General features: G+C 38.8%; 1 protein-coding gene across 1 annotated transcript in view; it reads left to right on the forward strand.

The window, feature by feature from the left end:
- NEBL (nebulette) overlaps nucleotides 1-18,490 on the forward strand; it is a 342,430-nt gene that overhangs the window by 111,506 nt on the left and 212,434 nt on the right. The window lies entirely within an intron of this gene.

Raw genomic sequence — 18,490 nt, forward strand, 5'->3', positions numbered from 1 at the left:
AGAACATTACATTTTGGAGACTGATATCTAGCAGTTGTGTCTCTTAAATGGGAAAGTTAAGTATTTAAGGAAAGGAGCTAATTGTCTTGTTCACTGTGCATAGAAAGCACTCCGAAGATCTTGAGTTTTTATGATTGCAGGCTTTCAAACTTCTGACAAGGCAGCTGCTAAATTAGTCAATGTCAAGTGCTGTCTTTTTGTCAATTGACAGTTGGCTGGTGTTGCTCCATTTTACTGAAAGAAGAAAAGCATCAAAAATGGTCCCATCATCTGTTGGATGTGAAGCATTGGGTGGAAGGGTGATAGCATGTAGCAATGAAAGGGTATTACTGAGCTTGAATCTCAGACCCTTTCTAGGAGGCAACGTTTACTGTATTTGGGTAAGTTAACTACTTGGGTCAAGTTTAAATCTTTACTAGAAGCGGTGTAAGTAGATTATAGGAAGATATTGGTAGAAGTATATTCCTTTCTTGTTTGTTTACTGAGCAGCCTTTTTTTCCCCCTCCTTTATTTCTTGGGATGTTATTTTTGAATCAAAAAGGCAAAATTTTCCTCTGAGAACTGAATTAAATGGTTCAACAGCATGAACTACTTTTGCTTTTCATGTGGTTTAATTTTCTAAATAAAAGCAAAGCCTCTCTGTGAAACCATTTGTTTTTGTTAATCAAAATTAATGAATACTGCTTATCAGGTGAAAGAGAAAATTGTCTGGTTACGAGCTCGTGGGCTATAGGAAGATTCCAGGGTGTGCTGGTAGATGTTTAACATCTGGCTCTCTGGGGGAACAAAAGACCTGATTCATAGTGTTTGCCATTTTCTGTGGTAAAAATACTCCCACCATGGTTAATTTCAAGCCACGGACCTGACATTACAGAACATGGGGTCAGGAAGGGATTCACAATAGCATACATTATATAGTGTTTTCCTTTACAGATACAGTAGATGCAAATAATGGCAAGAGAACAGAATGTAGTGAAATAATTAGGAAATGATGAGATTTGCGTATCACCTTTGCTTTTAATATAATTAATTATAATTAAGTTTATGTAACTTAATTTAGAATGACTGTTTTTAGCATCTTGCTTACAAAATTCCCCCCAATTTTTAACAGTCTGCTCTCATGAGCCAGTGTGAGCCGGCCCCAGCACACCGTGGGTGGGACAGACCTGAGTTAGATTGCTGTGCCTTGCAATTCCTAGCTGTGTCGTAAGAGGACCTACCTCTTAGGTTTGTTGGGAGGATTAAATGAGATATTGAATAGAAGTCCTTAGAATAGTGCCTTGCACCACAGTAAGTGCTCAATAAATGTAAGTTATTATTGCTGTTAGATCTTTCATAGTAAAGGGAATGCAATAAGGCTCTATGTGTCAGTATCCTAGTTATTTTAAAAGAAATGAATTTTAAGAATGGGCTGAATATTGGTAATAAAAGGCCATAAACTAAATCAGCATAACCTTTAACATTTTATTTTTTGTTTTTAGTAAAAGTAATTTCTCTTTCAACTCAAAATTCTCCCTTTTCTCCATGGCTTTTTCTTAATGTAACCTAAATTTTTCCTCAGTTTTATTGGAAAGGTTGGCATCTTCTTTATCTGTCTTCGCAGAGCTATTGCAGTATTGATGCCAGAGTATCTTTGTAAATAAGCTGTGATACAGGGAGCATTTGTAGCTCTTGAATAAAACTGGCAGGTTATTCAGAGTCCAAAAATGGCAACAGAATATAAACTGAATGTAAAGACTGCAATGGGGATTTTGGGGTTTGGGGTAAGGAAATTATTGAAAATTAAATAATAATCAGTAAAGTGATTAAAATCTAAATTATTTAATACTAACCAATAATTTTTTTCAGATAATTAATAAATACCCCCTCATTAAATTGAACCTCACTGATTTAGAATCTGAAAATTCAGACAGAAAAATCATTAAAGATTATTTTAAAGCAAAACATTCCAATTATTTGCCTTGCCTGAACTTTCTGGATCTCATGAGTAAGTAAAATCTAGTCTAAAACCAGAATTTTAAAATGTGTAACTTTTACTTGAGTCTAGTAAATAATTTTGTTGATTAGGAATATTTATGATTTAAAGTCATGTAATATTTCACTAACAATAGTTCAAACCAATGGTTCTCAATATTTTTGGTCTCGGGATTCCTTTAAATTCTTAAAAAAAATTTTTTTATTCCTCCTTCCTTTTTAAAAATTTTTATTTTTCAATTACAGTTTACATTCAGTATTATTTTGTATTAGCTTCAGATGTATGGCATAGTGGTTTGATAATCATATACTTTACAAAGTGCCCCCCTGAGATTTTCAGTCCCTACTTGGCATCATACACAGTTATTACAATATTATTGACTATATTCTCTATGCTGTACTTTACATCTCTGTGACTACTTTGTAACTATCAATTTGTACTTCTTACTCCCTTCACCTTTTTTAGCCACCCCCCAAACCCCCTCCCCTCTTGCAATCATCAGTCTGTTCTCTTATCTGTGAGTCTGTTTCAATTGTGTTGTTTGTTTATTTTGTTCTTTAGATTCCACATATAAGTGAAATCATATGGTATTTGTCTTTCTCTGACTGGCTTATTTCACTGAGCGTAATACCCTCTAGGTCTATCCATGCTGCCTCGAATGGTAAGATTTCATTCTTTTATTTATAGCCAAGTAATATTCATTGTATATATGTACCACAACTTTTTTATCTGCTCGTCTATTGATGGGTGCTGGGGTTGCTTCCATATCTCAGCTATTGTAAATAATGCTGCTATGAACAGAGGTGCATATATTCTTTTGAATTAGTGTTTTCAGTTTCTTTGGATATATTTCCAGAAGTGGAATTGCTGGGTCATAAGGCAGTTCCATTTTAATTTTTTGAGGAAACTCCACACTGTTTTCCACAGTGGCTGCACCAGCCTGCATTCCCACCAACAGTACACAAGGGCTTCCTTTCTCCACACCCTCGCCAAACACTTGTTGTTTATTAATGTATTGATGATAGCCATTCTGACAGGTGTGAGGTGGTATCTCATTGTGGTTTTACTTTGCATCTCTCTGATGATAAGTGATGTTGAGCATCTTTTCATAATTCTATTACCATCTGTATGTCCTCTTCGGAGAAGTGTCTATTCAGGTCCTTTGCCCATTTTTAAACTGGATTTTTTGTGTCTTGAGTTGTAGGAGTTCTTTATAAACTTTGAATATTAACCCCTTATTGGATGTATCATTGATGAATATGGTCTCCCATTCAGTAGGTTGTCTTTTTGTTTTGTTGATGGTTTCCTTTGCTGTGCAAAAACTCTTTAGTTTGATGTCCCATTTGTTTGTTTATTTTTTCTCTGTGCCCAAGAAGATATATCAGAAAACATAGTGCTAAGAGGAATGTCAGAGATTTTACTATTTATCTTTTCTTCTAGGAGTTTTATAGTTTCAGGTCTTACTACATTCAAGTCTTTAATCCATTTTGAATTTATTCTTGTGTATGGTGTAAGAAGGTGGCCCTTTAAACTCTTAAAAATTTGGGGGACAAGCTTTTGTTTTTTTCTATTGATATTTACCACTTTAGCAATTAAAAACTTCATTTTTATAATATTTACATTTATAATACTTACATTTATGCAGTAGTTATAGTTAAGTTTTCTGGGCATTGTTTATAGATTAATCCTACAAAATTTAAACTTATATAAACAGCATCAAAAGTATAGGTTATGAAGTAATCTTCTTCATGGGAGAATCATATATGTGGTTTGGCCCACTAAGAAGAAAATGCAATTGTTGTCTCCGACCTAAAATAAAGTGTACCAGAAATGGAACTTTATTTTCTTATAATAACTTAATTTCTATTTAAGCCTTCATTCTGGTTGGGTGATGAAAACTTACTAGTAAATGTGGGGTTCCATCTTCTCTTCACTTGGATTGCGGCTAAATTATTTGGGGTTTGTGTACCATAAGGCCCTTGAAGGAGGCTCCCTCTTGCCCTTTTTGGTTGTCAATCTCAGGTCCATACAAGTCACCTCTGAGATGTCCCTTGTTCCTGTGTTCATGGCCTTTTTGGTCTAGTGGTTCTGTGCCCTGTCTTGGAGCTCACACTAGGGCAGTGTGTGGGCTGTGGTCCTGGGATCCAAAGGCCACTGCCTTTTGGGGCTGCCTATGGCTCTTTCTGCCTGCACTTAGGGTTCTGAGCCTGGCCTAGGAGTGCACAGTCCTCTTTTATTCTCATTCTCCTCACCTCTTCATCTGAGTGATAGTCTCTTAAGGGCACTTGCTCTGTGATGTTTTTCCCTCAAGGGCCACCCAGCACAATCTCCTTAATGGTTTCAGGCATCAGGAAATACCAAAGTGGAGACTAGCCGGCTATTTCTCCTTTCTTCCCTGTGGTGTGTCATGTCCCCCCCACCCCCCCAGCCACTGAGTCTGTGAATTCTGAAAGGAGAGGAGTGAGAGGTTGGGAGGTGGGAGGGGAAATACTGGGAGGACATGAAATAGTTGGCATTTCAAAAATATGCTCCAGCCACAGCATCCAGTTAATAAGAGTGTCCCATGTGTTGGGGCCAGTGAATCCTCAGATTTTTTATATTTATATATATTTTTTCTTGTTTTGCTTGTGTTAGGTCTGTGTTTTCAAACTGTGTATTGGATCCATTACTGGGTCAGGATATTGATTTAGTGGGTCAAGACCAGCATTAAAAACAGCAATATACATATTAGAACAAAATAGAAAGGTTAGAGGACATCACATAAAACAGGTATAGGGGTGTTTTAAAACTTCTGTTTTATGTACTGGTGTGTGCCCTGGGCTGTGAGATAAGATGCATTTCTTACAGTGGGCTTTATTCAGAGTTTTGAAAAATGGGTTTAGGTCATTCTCAGCTGCCACTAAATTTGGTATATCTTAAAATTTCTTTGTTATCATGGAAAATGTCCATTATTAATATTTTAAAAATATAGAGTGCATAGGTTGTAAACTTGAGTCTGCTTGACTGTAAATGTCATTTTTTTGTTTTGTTTTTTTAGAGTTTGAGAGGGTATAAAACTATTTTCCTGCTCAGTTTTAGAGACATAGTTTTGCTGATGAGAAGACTGATGCTATCATAACTTTGTAGGCAAACTTTTTTCCCCCTCCCTCTTTCTCTGGAAGCTTCCTGCAGATTTTCTTTATTTTTAGAATTCTAGTCTCACTGGAGTATGTTTGAGAGAGATTTTTTTTTTTTTTAATTTGTTCTGCTGGGTACTTAGTTTGTCCTTTAGAGCTAAAGATATAAGTTTTTTTCATTCCCTTATTTGTTTCTCAGTCTTCTATTAAATGGATTTGCTTTCAGATTTCTTAAATTTTCTTTCATGTTGTTTATTTTTTTGCTCTTCATTATGGGAGGTTTTTCCCTCTCCTGTTTATCTTGAAGAAAACTAGTTTGCCTATTCATCCTATTATTTCATCTCCCCATTGGTATTTTATATTAACAATCATATTTTTTAAATTTACTTTTTAAATTTTACAGAGCAAAATCCACTCCTTTTGGAGTGTGGGTCTATGAGTTGTGACAGATGCATGTGGTCGAATGACCACCACCATGATCAAAATACAGAACACTTGCTTCACTCCAGAAACTTTGCTCCTGTTTCCCCCTTGTAGTCAACTCACCCTGCCCCAACCCCAGCCCATGTGAGCCACCGATTTCAACAAGTAACTTTCTTTAATTCTAGTACATCTTCAGTGTTTTTGATTCCTTTTTTCCTTAGAAATTTGTTCTTACATTGTTGATGTAACTTGATTATGTTGTAGTATTCAAAGTAACATGAGGTGATATCCTTTAGAATGCTTTTCCAAGTCCTCATGCGTGGATTATCTATTTCCTCCAGGGTTTGCTGTGCTCTCTTGTGCACACACACACACACACACACACACACTCCCTCATATTTACATGTTTGTCTTTTTCTTTCTTGCTGTTGGATTCTCTTACATGATGGGCTGTCTGTCCATTTTTATGGTTGAAGAGGAGATGGAGTAGCTAGGTACCTGGACTGGGTCTCCACTGCATTTGGGAAGGTCTGACTTTCTTTTTTCTTTTTTAAAAATATATCTTTATTGATTTCAGAGAGAGGAAGGGAGAGGGAGAGAGATAGAAACATCAATGATGAGAGAGTCATTGATCAGCTGCCTCCTGCATGCCCCTGACTGGGGATCGAGCCCGCAACCCGGGCATGTCCCCTGACCGGGAATCGAACCTCAATCTCCTGGATCCTAGGTCAATGCTCAACTGCTGAGCCATGCCCGGCTGGGCAGGAAGGTCTGACTTTCTAGCAGGTCACACCCTTGAGTGGGAATGCTGACTGTGGCCTTCTACAGGTGCTGGGACTGGCCAGGGTGTCGCCAGGCCTGTGCCCCGTAAGGTGCACAGATGGGACCAGCTAAGGTGGAGAACCCAAGTTCCTGGAATAAACAAACACTAAGAAGGCTGTACTTTGTGGATTAAGTGCTTTTAGAGTATTTTACTCCACAGAAAGTGTCTGATATGGAAGTCAAGTCACCTCAAGAAAGGATTTGTTCACAGGCTGATCCTTTATTTTTACTGCTTACCCTAGGATATGTTTTTATTGATTTTTAGAGAGAGAAGAAGGGAGAGAGAGATGTGAGAGAGAAAGAGAGAGAGAGAGAGAGAAAAATATCTGTCTGCCACCTCTTGCACATGCCCCAACTGGGGATCAAACCCACAGTCTAGGTATGTGCCCTCATTGGGAATTGAACCCGTAACCCCTTGGTTTACGGGATGATGCACCAGCCAACTGAGCCACCTGATTACTTTTTTTAGAAAAAGGTTAGGTTTCTGTCTGGGGTAAATACCTCTCCTGCCAGTGGAATATGCTCTTTATGGGGAGTAAGTGGACAAGGCAAGGGGTCTGAGGAGGCACATGATCTGAATGCAGTTATTTGAATAGCCTGGTGACTCTGGTGACACTTCCAGAGTCCCCTTATATCTGATAGTTTTTACTGCTTTGTTTTTCTATCAATCTGACCCTATCTGTTGACTATCAGCTAAGGCAGTGATTTTCAACCAGTGTACCACAAGAATTTTTAAACATGTAATACCTGACTATTTAGTCAGGGGCACTGACCTCTTTTCCCTTAGATTGTCAAATAAAACAATAGCCATCCGGTGTGAATGCCATCTTGAACCATAATTACAGAGTGTTCCCCCAAAATGTATACACACTTTTTTTCTGGTAGTTCAATTGAAGTTTTTTTCTTTTCAGATTTAACCCATTGGAATTAGTAATTATTCAAAGTGCATGTAGATATTTTTTGGGATACCCTATATATAGGTCATATAATAGAGCAGCATCTTATTGGTCACATAGTATAATAAGGTTGCGTCTGATTGGTTAATTCTTGGTACCAGAAATCTTTATATACAAGTATAGGCACCTGAATTTTTAAAGTCACTTTGGAGCAAAAAGGGTAGGTAGTTACTATTATTATATACATATTTTTGTAAATTAATCAAAATTATACTTTTTTGTCAGATCAGCAAAGAATATATTTTTTGGTGTGTTGCAGAATTTTAGTAATTAATGTGTGCCATGAGATAAAAAAGGTTGAAAATCACTGAACTAAGGTGTCTTTAATCTTTTCTCTCTACCATCAATGCTTTTATTCTTATAAACAACTCTCACTCTGTATGTATATGTATTTATTATATATGTATATGTGTACATTTAAAAAATATTTTCCCTGGGCTTTGGGTCGGAGGTGCTTGGTTTGCCATTTGAGTCAATTGTATTGAAGTTATATGAATCAAACATATTGAAGCTAATACGTACAATTTTGAAGGTCATAGCTATGTTCCTTTTAAAATATAGCACTCAATTCAGACCTTTCACGAAGTCCTTTTCTTTCTGTGCCATTAACCTGTGATGGAAAAGGCTTAAAACTGCACATCTTTCTCTTGATCCAAGTCACTGGACACAGCAGAAGTCTAATGAGCTATTGGGTTTTAGTTTAATTATATAATCAATAGCCAGAAAAAGTACAGTGGTACCTCGGTTTTTCAACCTCTCCGTTGACGAATATTTCCATTTACAAATGCCGTAAACCCGAAGGCAATGCTTCAGTTTTTGAACACGCCTCGGAAGTCGAACATGCCCCGTGGCTTCCACTGAGCGCAAGATCCTGAGGCCCAGCTGTCGGCTGTTGATCCTTTGGTTTTCGAACGTTTCAGATCTCGAATGGTCTTCCAGAAAGGGTTGCATTCGAAAACCGAGGGACCACTGTACATTTAAAGAAGAGTTTCATTCTCTTTAACACATACTGGTGTGAAAGATGCCAACTCTGGGATAATTTCCTTTGTTTTTCCTCAGTCTGGCTATTTTTAGAAACCACATTAAATGAATTTAATGTACAGAATATGAACAAACTGAGTGTGTTGAAGAGTTCTTGCTGTCCATAAGAATATTTCTCTAATTGCATAGTGGAGGCCAATGGTTAAATTGATTCTAGTTTCTGGAAATTACTTTTTAAAAGATATTTATTGTTGAGAGTACTACAGATGTCCCCCATTTTTCCCCCTTTCCCCTCCTCCACCCAGCTCAGGCCTCACCCCAGGCCTTCACCTCACTATTGTCTGTGTCCATGGGCTATGCATATATGCATATAAATTCTTTGGTTAATTTCTTCCCTTCCCCACCCTCTTTCCTCTGAGATCCATCCATCTGTGCCATGCTTCCATGCTTTAGTAGTCTGAAAAGTTAAGAAACAATTGATTTGCAAGTTGTCAAGTAGGTAGAATCTATAGGGGGCAGGGCAGCTTAACCAGTGGTCCAGGATGTTTGGCTGTGGTGGCCTGGAGTGTTGAGAAGAACGCTGGGTCTTTTCTGGGCCCTTCCGATAGAGTGGTGTGATTAGTAACGTCTGCCCTGAGGATGGGAGGTAGCACATGAGCTACGTATAGGCCATTATGCCTGTGGAAGTTGATTCTTTTATTATTATTAATTATTAGTTTCCCACAATTTATTTGACTTATTTATCAGCCATAAATTTATCTGTGAGACTGTAACATTTTTACAGAAAATGCACAGCTGAGTATAATATTACATTTTTAGTTTTTGCCTAGATCTTTTCTTAAAAATAAGATCATTAATGCTTTTTCCCTTCTTTGGGCTTTAAACAAATTATTTTTATTGATACTAAGCATTTGGTATAGGTAGCATATTTACTATTTTTTGACCAAGAAATATAATGTGATCTTTTGTGTGTTTCTAATGTTCTGTGTTTATGCAGACTTTGTTTTTAATATTTTCAGCCTATAGTGATGTCTTGGTACTTGAGTCCCAAATCTGCATGTGTTCCTCTTGGGTGTAATTACTAGTGCCATTTGGTGTCCCTGGGCACAGATCACAGAGCCACTTAGCCACGCGCACTTGCCTGTTTGTACATTCCCATGGCCAATATTGGCAACAGCGGAGGGAGTAGTCCTCCACCAGCTCATAGTTGTCTTAAACAGCATCTAGGGGTGTGTGTGTGTGTGTGTGTATGTGCATGTGCGCATGTGTGTATTAATTTCTCAACTTTGACACTGTAATTCAGAATCTAGGTGACATGTTCCAGCAGGTGATAAGCATTTTATATTGTGGTAGGTTAGGTTTACTGTGTAATCCCTTTGATAATGCCCTCTTTTGTAAATATGTGATGGAAGTTACAATGGAGTCCTGCCGAGGAAGTAAGTCAAAAGGTGGCAAGTTGCTTGACCCTTCCAGCCAGGAAGAGTATTTGGTAAATCGTTAGACAGGTTATTGACTGCCCTTTAGAGAGTGGATGATTGCGCTCTGTTCCTCCTTTCAGCTGGGGCTTGTATTTCATGTAGGGGAGGCCCGCATTATCATAATCCATTTTTCTCATTTATGTGATCCACCAGCAGTTCTCATAAGCCTCCTTTCTGAAGAGTGTTCCCCATTTCCTTGCTCTAATTCACTGTTGTTGTTGTGTCATAAAAATTGATGTTTTGCAACCAGCAGCATTATATGTAAGTTGTTTATGGAGGTGCTACAGGGAAGATTAGTGGTAGAATTAAGAAGGAGATGATGGCTGTGGAAGGCAATTTGTGAACAGACAGCCTGTCAACAGCATAGCAAGACGGTGAAAGAAGCATGTGAAACCTGAAGATCCGAAAGAATATGGATAGAATTATAATATCTTCGGCTGATGTTGAGTGCTAATGGTCCACTAACAGATTTTTACTTAAGAGGCCCTATTAGCAGTTTACATATTGACCCCAATATGTAAAAAAGATGTTATCCTAAAATGCCTCTACCAGTTAAATGATGATTCCCCTGGCAGCATTCAAATTGAAGTATCAGTAGATATTATGCAGAATTGTTCATTTACTTATGTTATCATCTGAGTCTTAAAACACCTGTTCATGAGAATTTCTTAATTTATATAATTTTACATACCTGAAAAGATAAAACAAGTCGGATTATTTTTGCAAATTATTAATGTTTATGAAATTTCCTAGAACTTTTATTAAAAGGAAATAAACTTCCAGGTTTTCTCCTTCTCTCATATAATATGTCATTTTCCTTTATGGCTCTTGAACTAACAAGCCAAATCTTTCCAATATAATGAATGTGAGTTTTAAGATTTTCTTTTGGGGAATGAAATATAAATGAAGACTAGGAATGTGAGTGCACACATGCTTGGCCCTGGAGAACGGAGTGAAGAAAGCTCGGTGCTTGGCTTTTGGGCGTTCAGCCTTCTGAGATGTGGGTTCCAGGTGGGGCAGGAAAAGGTAGGAGAACTTCCCTGATGTGTCTGGCAAAGTGCTCAAGCAGCAAGAGCATTTACAAAGGAAAGTGTCTGGCTGTTCTCCATTCTTGTTGTGGCAACTTAGGGCTGGCTTCAGTTTAGATTTTCTCAGCACTGGAGGAGGTCTTCCTTAAACAAGTCTGTTAACATTGAGTTTTTTGGGGGATACAGCACAACATAGAGGTAAATGCACCTGTTTATATTTCTTTCTGAAGTTACTCCATCTCACCCATTCCTGGGGTCCCCCATCCCCTTATAAGTAGGTAAGGTTTGGTCCAGCCTTCATAGCCATGCCTGGATTGTGTGTTCTCATGCTGTGTTTGTTCCTGTTGCATATTTGCTGTTAGAAGCCCTTCTGTGTAGAACACGTGGCTCCTTGGGCCTCTCTGGCTCAACACCTTTTCTTCCTGAAGTTTACTGTAGTGGTAGTGGTTGTGTCTCATGTTTGTATGTGATGGTCGATCCCAGTCTGGGTCAGTCCTTCTCCCTGTCCTTGGTCATCCTGCCCCTCTGTCCCTCATCGCAGTTTCATTCTGTTATCTTTTCCATTACATCTGGGAACAAATGCAGGCATCCTCTGGTTTGGGGTAAGAATCTATGAATAAAGAGTTGGTATCACAACAGAGAGGGTTTTTTTCCCCTTTTATTATTCTGCTCTCATTCCACATGGCACATGTTGGCGTCCTGCTTTTTCCTGCACGTGGGAGCCCTTGGAGGCAGGCTGGCAATCATCAATACACAGTGGTGACTCCTGCCAGTCATTCGTGGCGGGGCCTGCTTGGAGATCTTTTTGATTACTGAGTGCCCATGGTGTACTGGTTATGAGCACCCCTGTGTAGAGACATTACTAATATTATTGTCACAAGCTCCGTATTTCATATGTTTGATAGATTCATTCATTTTGTGTCTGCTTGCTTGAGTTAGCAACAAATGGGAGAGGGGTGTTGAAATTTCTCTCTATGTTGGTGGATATGCTAGTTTTCTTTGTCTGTCTGTCTGTCTCTCTATATGTGGACACACACACACACATGTACACACAACACACATTCACACACATACATATTTAAACTTTATTTCAGATATACATTTACGTGAGGATGGTACTTTTTTGGTGAAGTGACCCTTGGCCTTTATGTAGTGTCTCTATTCTTAATAATGCCTTTCTTTTAAAAACATATCTTGTGTCGTATTAATATAGACATTTCTAGTGGAATTTAAAAGTATGACACTATTGCTTTTTCAGCTGGAAAATTTAACCCATTTAGATTTTTGTGATTATTAAATTGTTTCTTCCTACTGTTAAATTTCTGTTTGTCCTATTTATTCTTTGCTTCTTTTTCTTACTATTCTCTAACCTTTTTAAATTAAGACAGAGTTTGGTTCCTTAAAAAACATGATTTTTCCCGTCTGTAGTGTTTGAATTTATGTACTGTATTTTCATTCTTTGTGGTTATTCTTGAAATGTGATCACACTTATGTGAGCAAACTCTAAAATTCAGTAATATCCCAACCTTTCTCATGAAGAACAGAAGGGTTTTAGAATATTTTAATTTTTATGCTACCTTCCCCTCTTATTATTACCCAGTATTTTAGCTTTGTTGTTTAAAAAAATCCCAGATAGTAGACAGTGTTTTTATTCCACACAATGTTTGTTTTGTTTGTTTGTGCGCATACACATATGCATTTACCATTTTGTTTGCTTACCATTTCTTCTTGCATTTTCACTTATCCTTTTGGAATTAGTGTTTTTCTTGCTGAAGTGCATCCTTTATAAATAACTTCATAGAAGACCTGGTGGTGGTAATCTCACTCAGAGTCTGTTTATTTAAAAATGTTTTATTTTTTTCTTTCTTTGAAGGTACTTTTGAATGACAGGAAACAATTGTTGTTGCTACAAAATGGAGTTGTTTAGATTTGGGAGAAATACTTAAAATTATGTTTAAATCTTCTGTCACCTTCCCACCATTCAATACAGTTATGATTTGGGCCCTTGGATAAAATTACTTTCTTGGTTAAACCAGAGCTTGAAAAGACAATCCAGAGCACAGTCATAACGTCTTTGTCTGACCCAGAAAGGCAGAGCTGAAAGGCTAGTTTAATAATGTGAGGCCAGAACTTTTGCCTTTTAAATGTTGTTAAAAGATAAATTTGCATTTTTTTAAAAAAAGCAGGTAAGATATTTAAAAATGGTAATGCACTTCTTTCATGAATGTGTTCTTAGGCACAAAGGGGCCTATGTTGGGAGTCCCCAAGATAATTCTCTAGGAGGCCTCACAGGACAGCATAGAGCCATACTCAGGGCTGTGATTTATTACAGTGAAAAGGTACAGAGCAAAATCAGCAAAGGGGAAAAAGTGTGTGGTGTGAAGTCCAGAGGACACCAGGAGCAAGCTTCCAGAGTCCTCTACCAGAAAAGTCGCACAGGACATGCTTAATTCTCCCAGCAATGAGTCGTGACAACATGTGCCAAATGTTACCAACCAACTAAGCTTGTTAGAGACTCAGTTCCCAGAGTTTTTATTGGAGGCTGTTCACAGAGGCACCTTCTGCCTGGTAGGTACCCAAACTCTGGACTCCCAGAAGGAAAGCAAGTGATCAGCATAAACCACATTGTTTGTATGAACAGCTTAGGCACAGTGCACCGCTCATGTCAGTTCATGGTGGTGGGAACTCTCCCCAAATCCAGGATCTTGGACACCAGCCAAGGGCCAACCTTGAAAGCTGGCTTTTCAAACATAGCATCCAGGCCTGCTCTATGAACTTTTTTCTACAAAGCCCATGAGGAAATAATGCTCTAATAACAAATTCTTTTGACACCTGAGTTCTGCTCTCAAATTTTCTAGTTTGAGTGGAACTGTAACAGTGGTTAGGTAAACAAAAAACTAGACAGAGAACTAAGTGCTTGTGAGAGTGAAGACTCATGCAGGAGGAACTGACCTGCAGTGTGGCAAAGGATTAGGGGGAGATGATGGGCTGTCAGAAGTTAGAAGGAGCTACTGTCTTAACATTAGCGGCCTTCTCTAACTTTAGAGATTTATATCTATCCTTTAGGATTTCTCAACCTCAGCACTGTTGACATTTTTAACAGGGTAAGTCTTTGTTGCGGTGGGTGTGGGGGTTGTCCTGTGCACTGGGGGATGCTTAGCAGCATCTCTGGTCTGCCCATTTGATGCCCATAGCACCTGCCTCCCCACGCCTCCTCCAGTTATGGCAACCCACAATGTCTCCCCACGTTGCCTATTGCCAAATATCCTCTGGGGAAGGTGGTTGAGATCCACTGTATTAACACAGATTTACAATAAATAAATTCCTAAAGATCTTAGTTTTATACGTTTAAGTCGTTTACTAGTATCTCACATTTACAGTAGTTTCCATTTATAAAGCTCTTTCGTGTGGTTCTAGCAACAATCTCCTGAGAGAGCCAGGACTGTTTTGTCCTCATTAGAGAGATGAAGGCAATAAGACACAGGTTAAGTCACTTTGTAGTAAAGCAAAGAGAAAGTAGTAGTGATAGTAATATTATTGTTATCAATAATAGATATTTTATTGAGTGCCTACTATGAGCCAGACATTGTTTCAAAAGCTTTATAAGTGTTAATTTTGGAACAAGCCTAAGAAGTGCTATCATTATGTTCATTTTACAAATGAGGAAATTGAGGCCAGAGAGGTTAACAAACCTGCCCAGAGACACACAGCTATGAGGTGGAAGAGCTAGGTTCAAACCCAGGTGATTTGACTCCAGTGCTGTCATGACCAATGGTCTCTGGATAAAAAGTGAGAGGTCTTGGATTCTTGCTCTTGTCCAGTAGTATTCTTTCTCATTACTACCTTTGTGGAGGTTGACACTTGCTTACACTGTGGTCTTCACTCTGACGGGCTGTGGTCTACTGGTTTGCATATAACTTTTCTTATATTCTTATGAACAGAATCTCACAGAGATAAAAAAAAAAAGAAGTTGGAAGCCTTCTTTCAGTGACCTAACTTAGCTGTTTCAGATGTAGTCTTCTGTTACTATCTGGATTCTTTTTCTGTTTGTTTTGAATATAGCATTTCATGGATTTGTTGCAGCTGTCAGCCTAGTCTTGACTCACACATTTCATCCAATTTCTGCGTACTTCAGCAAAAGACTTCTATTTATGATGCTTAAAGATTTCACCATATTCTTCAGATCTCTCCACCAGCTCCCCATGTAGTATATGTCACATTTCCACATTTGTGCTATATTTCCCAGGAAATTTGTTCACATACCAATTAAGCCACCCCTTCTTTTGTGTGCTTTAAGAAAAATGTTTTTCCTGGTTCTCATGTCCCTGTGCCTTCTTCTACATTCTTTAAAGAATGAGAATTGTCTTTCATCCAGGCTTGGGGAAGAAATCTTCTTTATTAAGATTTCTATTCAAGGTATTTATTTTAGGAAGACCTCTTACAACCATTTAAATACAGTATTTGGAAAGAGCTAAAATGAACTGTATATAGTAGATCAGTTAGTTTTAAAACACTGTTTCTTTGTTCCTATGATCCCACGAGGGACCATTGGCTCCTCAATTTATTTCTGTGTCTGATTTTCTTTTGCAGGTGAGATGGTGGGTGAATGGGAGTTGATACCCTGACTTTAGAGCAGAATATTGTTGAATTAGACAGAAATTACTACAAGAACATGATGGTGAGAAACCCAGGATTTTCAGATATGTCGTTTGGCAAAATTAATTAGGTTTCTCCAGATACTGTAATTATTTAAGCTAATGCAGTGTGTGCTGCCATTCCTGTAATCACACTTCTGAGTTTTATGTTTCTGATTCATGAGAGCATTCCACTTTCCCTTGACTGGTAGGCATTTTTTCAACACTTAATTCTCTTGAATTTTGCTAGCTCTCAAGATAACTTGGGACACCAAAGCCTCAGGTTTTAATAGTGTTCATGGCCCCTAATAGTTTCGAATATGAATTCCTTCTTTCCCTTAGCATTTATTATTTTGGTTATTGATACTAAATTGAACTTTTTCTCCCACATCAAAATTATCAATAATTTCTTCCTGTTATGCCACTTTACAGAAGTTATGTTATATATAGATAAACCCACTATTACAAAATCATTAAATTTTAGAATTGAAAAGGATATTGGGAGAAAGTGCAAAGCATTGCCATCTGTTTACAGTTCTTAACAGAATTGCTCAGCATTTTGTCAGTAAGTTTGTTGCTCTGGCCACCAGGATAGCAGTGTCTTCTAAAAGGCAGCTGAGGCTTTTTAATTTTCTTTTTTAGTGTAATCCTCATTCCAAATAGAACTTAGTATTAAATGCCAATATCTAATATATAAAAGTGGTGTTTTATTTATACGCATATACTTTGTAAGCACAAATCTATCACATTTTCTCATTGTAAAGTCAAACGGTGAGAATAATTAGATTATTTTTAAGAAATACTTAAAAATGAGAGGGAAGGGTGGTAAGTGAAGTTTCCTTAGTATCAAAATGGAATGGTTTTTGCCTGTTGTGGAGGAAATTCATGAACTCACAGGGAAGCAGTTGCAAATTATACCCCTTCCCCCACCCCATTCACTTTTCCATCTCTGTTTAAAAATTAAACAGACTATTTAATTAATGGCAGGAGTAGGTGTCCTTCCAAAGTCTGCCCCCAGACTGAGTTAACCTGCAAGTCAGTACAGTGGGGTTTCAGTGGGTTAAACTTTCTGTAACACATTCGAGAGTAGACTTTAATTACAAGGTTTAAAGTAGTTAAAAGACATGTAAATTCTTAAAATTAAGCAATTGTGGGGCCCCCCAAAATCTCTGTGAAACTTCATTTTACAGAATGTATTTTTTTAAAAAGTGCTGCTGTTATTTTAGCTTTAAAATAGAGCCATATGCAGTTGCTGCATTTTAAAGTCTGGTGATGTTCAGCTTTCCTAGACTGACTTGTAACTGTTAAGAGAACACACCGAAATTGTCCAGCTTCGTGTGTGGAGCGCAGTTCATGAGCCCCAGGGTGTGGCTGATACAGAGTCTACGACTTCAGGGCAAGGAGAGGGAGAGACCTTGAGTCAATAACTAGTTTTTACCAACATGTGAGACAAACTTGACTATCTAGTGGCTCAGTCTGGGTTAAAAGAAGGAAACCAGAAGAGAAGATGTGAAAGGCAGAGGGCTGAGTGTGAGAAATGATCTCTTGACAGTCCCACAGTTATAGAAGCGCAGTGATCACGTACGGGTTCGGCCGTCCAACCCTGTGAACCCTGAAAGCGCGGCTGCTTTCTATCATGATCGGATCACATCTACTGAGATGACCCCGAGGAGTCATAAAGTTTAAATTAGGCTGGTTTACGCTCTGAGAAGGCAGAAAAATTATGTCAAGGTTTTTGAAGGATGTTAATTAAAATAGTTAAAGTGCGTCCAGTAAGTTATGGGGTTTTAACTTCGGTTATCTGGAAAGCATACTAATGTGAGATATTTAATTGCTGGAGAATGCTGGCAAAGTGAGGCATTAATGTACGTTTTCCTACCACAAATCTGACTCCACGGGGCTACAAAAGATGTTTAATTCTCATTTCAGAAGGGCCAGTGTACTTTTGGTAGGTTGTTCAGAGTTTATTTGCATTGACAAATGATTACTCCAAGAGCCTTCACAGAGGAAGCCAGGGACAGGGATACTGAAAAGAGCCTTTTGCAGGGAGACTAGAGTTTGGAACAGAGAGGCACAGAGGACTTTTGAGAAACCACAGGGTGGACAGCACCAAGGAGAGGGGCCAGGACTCTTTGAAGAACAGCTCTGAGTTCACAGCTTTTGTGGTGATCAGAGCCGCAGCAGGTGGAGAGGACCCCTCAGAACCAGCTGGGCGCGGGGAAGAGCACCCACAATGGGCAGTACGTGCCCTCCCTTCACCGGCAGGAGGGCCTGGGGGTTTGCGTGTGTGTCCGCCCACATATGTTACATATATGAGAGAACACGGTGAAGCTTTGCTGTAGCCTGACCTGTGCTCTCAAGCTTTGGCTGATTGTTATCTGCCCCCTCTCCCCACTCTCCTTCCCTCCCTCTTTCTTTTCTTCTTTTCATAAATATTTATTGAAGTCATACTATGAGCCAGACACTGGTAGGTGCTGAGTGTGCTCTGACAAAGGACAGGACAGCCTGTTCTTGCTGCCGCAGAACTTTCCTTGTGTTGTGAGACAGAGACATGTCAACAGGAACATACAGATGGATATGCTGAGGATTATAATGGGAAAGAAAGTACATTCCAGGGCACGTTTGAGAGACCAGGAAGGCTTCCTGAAGAAAGTGACATCTAAGGCGAGACCTAAGCCATAAAGAGGAGTTTGCCAGGGAGGCGGGAAGAATGAATGTTCTGGGGCAGGGGGACAGCATGCAGGGAAGGAGGTGGGAAAGAGAAGGGTGACCTCCTTGGCCAGGGCATGGCAGGTGAGCGAGAAGTCTGCAGAGGGCTGAGCATGGGGGAAGGCAGGATGCTGGACTTCATTCTTGCATCAATGGGAAACCATTGAAAGGTTTTACTCAGAGGAATGATGTTATCCAATTGGCATTTTAGACTATTTGTTCTGGCAATCCAGATCGGAAGGGCGAGACTTGCAAGTGGTGTAGTTCCTGAAAGATAAATGTGGCCTATAATGCAAAAATGCACTGGAGCCATATTTAGGAGATAGAAGTGATAGACTTGGTGACTGATTGATAGGATGTGTGAAGAG

The sequence above is a fragment of the Miniopterus schreibersii genome (assembly GCF_964146895.1).
Source record: "Miniopterus schreibersii genome assembly, chromosome: 1".
Taxonomy (NCBI): domain Eukaryota; kingdom Metazoa; phylum Chordata; class Mammalia; order Chiroptera; family Miniopteridae; genus Miniopterus; species Miniopterus schreibersii.